The sequence below is a fragment of the Triticum urartu genome, chromosome 1A, assembly GCF_056163025.1.
Source record: "Triticum urartu cultivar PI428250 chromosome 1A, HENAU_Tu73, whole genome shotgun sequence".
Taxonomy (NCBI): Eukaryota; Viridiplantae; Streptophyta; class Magnoliopsida; order Poales; family Poaceae; genus Triticum; species Triticum urartu.
In genome coordinates, this window is record NC_141873.1 from 472,650,169 (window position 1) to 472,655,049 (window position 4,881).

Sequence of the window (4,881 nt, forward strand, 5' to 3'; positions counted from 1 at the left end):
GTTTTGGGCCAACCGTCACGGATGACGTCATCAACCTCTTTCAGTCGCCTTGATCCATTCCAGGCCTTTCGTCGAGTGAATTTCTTTATTTGTGACATACCGAGCGTCGGCGCGGGCGGGGTCTTCCGTTTTGACATGTTGTTCTGCAGCCCGCGGATGTCGTGGGATTTCGGATTTTGGGAAGCGCGCGGGACGGGAGCGGCCGCAGTAATCGGAAGCGATAAAGTGGAAGCTCCTCGATCCCCACGTCGCCTTTTTCACCACGTACTGCGCGCGCGTCCTCTGCGGGATTTAACTGGATAGTCTGGGCCTACCAGTCAGCCACTCGGGAGCGGCCCCTTATAAATCGCCGGCTCGGGGTTTCCAAGCAGTGCGCTCTCTTCTCCTCCTTTCTTCTTCCTCTCTCCCTTCGCATGTCCTTCCGCCACCTCCGTTCTCGGCCCAGCGCAGCAGGCCCATGCAAGACTTCGCCGGCGACGATGATGAAGGGCAAGACCTCCGCTCTGGAGCACGCGAAGAAGGTGACGGCGCAGGGGAAGGGGAAAAGATCTGCTCAGGGCGGATCCTCCTCAAGGTCCGCTCTACCCAAGGGCTGGATCCAGGGCGATTGGATGCCGTCAGTGATCCGGCAAGAGGATCTCGACGACATGGTCGAGGGGGGAGTCATTCCCCACGAGGCTGCGCGTCTTCCGGGGAGGGAGATCGAACCTCAACCCCGCGATGGTGAGTGCGTGCTCCTAGCCACCCACATCGACCGAGGGTTTTCTCTACCGCCCCATCCTTTTTTCCGGAGCTTCTTGAATTTCTTCGGAGCGCAACTCCACCACTTTACTCCCAACTCCATTGTATACCTTGCCGCTTTCATTTCCATGTGTGAGGCTTTCTTGGGTTGCCGCCCCCATTGGGGACTTTTCAAGCACATCTTTACCTGCCGTTCTCAATCGGTCAAGAAGGCCAAGTCGAGTGACGAGAGGACGCAGGTGATCCAGTTGTGCGGGGGTTTGGTGATCCAGAACAGGGGAAAGAGCTGTTTTCCATCTATCACTTTCCCGGAGTCGGTCCGTGGCTGGCAGGCGACCTGGTTCTACTGTCAAGACCAGGCGACCCCAGGACAGTCGACTGGTCTTACCCCTTTCTCACTCGACCGAGCTCAAAAACCTGCTTCTCTGAAAGTGGCGCCGGAAGAAAGGGCCCAAGTCAAAGTGCTAGCCAGTCGAGTGGTTGAGGTTGTCCGTGAGGGCGTGACAGGCATGGATTTGCTGGAGGTCTTCCTCCGGAGGCGCATCCAACCGCTCCAGGCTCGTGACCACCCGATGTGGCTGTACTTGGGTCTTGACGACACCACTCGGATCCACCCGGAGGAGGTCACTGATGAGATGCTGGAGGGGTGGCTGTCGAGCATCACAGGAAACAAGGACAACCCCCGAGGAGCCAGGAGGGTAATTCCACTCGACAACTCGTACGACGTGGACCAGGTATGTCTCTATGCTCCTGACTAAGGTCTTGTTTTTCTTCATTGGTCTCCTTTGAGTTGGTCGATTGACCTTTGTCTTGTCCGTTGTTTTTCAGGCGACCACTGAGATGTACTCAACGCCCAATGGGGCACACACTAGTGCAGAACAGGGCAATAGCACCGGTTCGTAAGGCCCTTTAGTGCCGGTTTCGGAACCGGCACTAACATTTCGGCACTAAAGGCCCCCCCTTTAGTACCGGTTCAGCACGAACCGGTGCTAAACGGCAACCACGTGGCACGAGCCAGCTCCGGGGGACGGGAGCCCTTTAGTACCAGTTGGTAACACCAACCGGTACTAAAATGTTTGGGGGATTTTTGGTTTTATGATTTCTTTTTCATTTAATTTTGTGTTTTCCATTTTAATTGTTTTTCGTTTGCTGGTATTTTACGGTACTACACATTGTACACGTTATGCATATATATATATATAAATAGAATTTCTAGTAGAACCAATCATATATATATATATCATCAATGTCTCACAAACCACCATATTAATTTACACATACACACATGTATAGCTATATACAATTTCTCCTACATATGCATGTTGCCTTCGGAGCCAGTGGCATTAGCCTAATTGGTGCCTTCGGAGAACGATGACAATTGGAAGTGGTTCATGACATGTTCGATGGGGGCGGTAGCGGGTAATAGTATTCTCCCTTCGGATTTATGACCTGGTCGAGCAAAAATCCCGCTATTTCCTCTTGAAGTGCTTCTACGCGCTCCGTTTCTAGGAGCTTGTCCCGCACCTCTTTGAACTGTTAAGAAGGAGATCAATATGCATGTGTATTAGTTGTGTGACTAGATATCGATAATGGTGTAAAAATTGTGAATAGTGTTCTGACAAGCGTACCCATTCCTGTCTTTGAGATCTGCTCCTTTCGGACGCCATCATGCGAATTTTCTCGCAAACGCAGTATGCACACAGATTAGTCCCCTGCGCCTGCTTCAGGGTCTTTATTACGAGAATGGAATTTAATTTGATCAGATAATAATTAATCAAGCATGATAATTAAAGAGATGGCAGCTAGCTAGCTAGCTAGTACTACTTAATTACTTACCTTGGATCGAAACCATTTCAGCTGTGGTTTCCATTCGCCTTCCGTGACGCTGATGAACCTTGCCCAAGCCCTGCCCGCCGACAAAGAAAATGAATAAAGGGGTTATTAAATAGTTCATATCATGAAATGACGAACTAAATAGGCCGAGATATATATTAATAATGATTGAAATTACCTGTTGACTATCCCATACAAGATGTTGTAGTCACTATTTGCTTTGAGTAGCGAGTCCAGTATTTCAACTGTTCCGGCGTCAACTTCAATGATACACAAGATCCAGTGAAATCTGCATGCACACACGTTTGCATGTCTTAATTAAGCGGGCATATGTAAGCAAAAACATGTAGCTAGCTAGTAGGCAAAAACAGAGAATTTGTAGTACAAGAAAGTGTGACTCACTCGAAGTTGTAAGGAAGTAGTATATCTTCATTGTATTTGAGGCGCTTCAAGAACTCTAGCATGCTGTCCTCTACCTTCTTTTCATAATACTTGCTCATTTTCCATGTGTATTGATTAACGGTGTTTGGGTCAATGAACCCAATGCCATAGCGTCCACCTTTTCTCATTTCATACATCTTCATCCTGCATAATACCACAGAAAAGAATATAGTGAGGATAATTACAGGTAATGATTGATCAAAAGGATCACTACAGCTAGCTTGAGACTTAAATTACAGAAAGAAATCACTTACAGTCAATAGCAACTGACGATAGATTTGTCGAATGCGTCTTGATTGTATAACTGAAACAGTTCAGAATACTCAACGGCCACAGCTTTCTCATGGTAGTAATGATCCTTCTTGACATACACCATCAGGGACTCTCGATCGGATCTCCTGGTAATGTCCATGTACCATTGATGCAATTCATACATTCTCGTTGGGAGCTTCTTGACATCTTCTGGCTTGACCAAAGGTTGGCCCCGGACATATTTCCGTTTTATTTCCTCCTCTGTAATCACAGGCATGTCCTCGATCTCGAGGAGTTGTCCAACAGTGATCTTGAGTTCTTCAGCCTGCATTATATGCTCCTGGGTTATTACCACATCGCCCACCTCGGGAACGTAAAATGTTTGGCCACAATAATATTGGGCGCGCGTACTGTCACGTGTTGTCGGCACAACAAGCGGGGGGGGGGGGGGGGGGGTCGATTGCGCCGCCTGTTCTCCCAGCTGGGCAACGGTTTTCCCGCATTTTTCGACAGCTGCTTGTTGTTTGCTCGAGCTCGAGCTCGCCTCCTTCTGTAGACATTGTCGATGTAACTTCCTGATGTGGCGCTCATAGTCTGTGTCAACAGGCTTAGGAGCTGGTGGTTGAGCCATACGAATGAAGTGGTCAACTACTTCCACAGGCACTTTCTCCCTTGGCGGCGGTGGCGGTTTCGGTCCAAAATGGGCGTCGACTTCTGCCCGCACTATGGCATTGGTTTCCTCCTCGACCCTGTCGTAAGCCCTCACAGGAAGAGGAGTAGTGAGGTTTGGACCATATTTATATCGCTTGCCTCCACCTGTACTTCCTGTACTATGACCTCCACTGGTACCGCTACGCACCATAGCTGTGGGGTGTCTCTTCTGCGATTGCTGAGGCGGCGGAGACGGCTGACGGGGCTGAGTTGGACGAGGAGGAGTAGCCTGAAGCTGTGCCGGACTTGGAGGAGGAGTGGCTTGACACTTTGCCGGACTTGGAGGAGGAGGAGTGGCCTCACGCGTTGGTGGACTTGGAGGAGCGGGAGTCTGCTGACTCGATGGCGGACTTCGACGAGGAGTCGGGTGACGCGGTGTCGGTGGCCTTCGAAAAATGATGCAATCCTTTCTCCATAGGATGATACGATGTTTGGCATCTCCGAGTGTGTGCTCCTCATCACCTCCAGGAATGTCAAGCTCTAGCCCCGAATATTGGTCCACCACCTAATCAACCAAGACACGAGCATAGCCCGCTAGAATCGGGTTGCAATGGAAGGTTGCCTCGGGGGAATTTGAAAAAGCAACGGCGTCTGCCACCTTCATGGATATGTTCTTCATTTTGAAGTGTAGCTCGCAGTTAGTGTTCTCCGTGATGTCATCCACAGGGTATCTATCCAGCACTACTGCGTCGCCCGGGGCGGAACCCACGCTGCTTCTCAGCATGGATGTGGCGGTGGTATCCAATGCTGGATCATCCGCTAGCTGCTGCAGCTGCTGAAACCCCCTTTGCTGGCTAAATGAGTCGATCTGCTCCTGCTGCCGCTGGAATTTAGCTGCCAATTCCACTTGACTTGCTTCTAGGCCTTGAAGGCGTTCATAGTCGAGCTTCCTTTGCTCCTCCT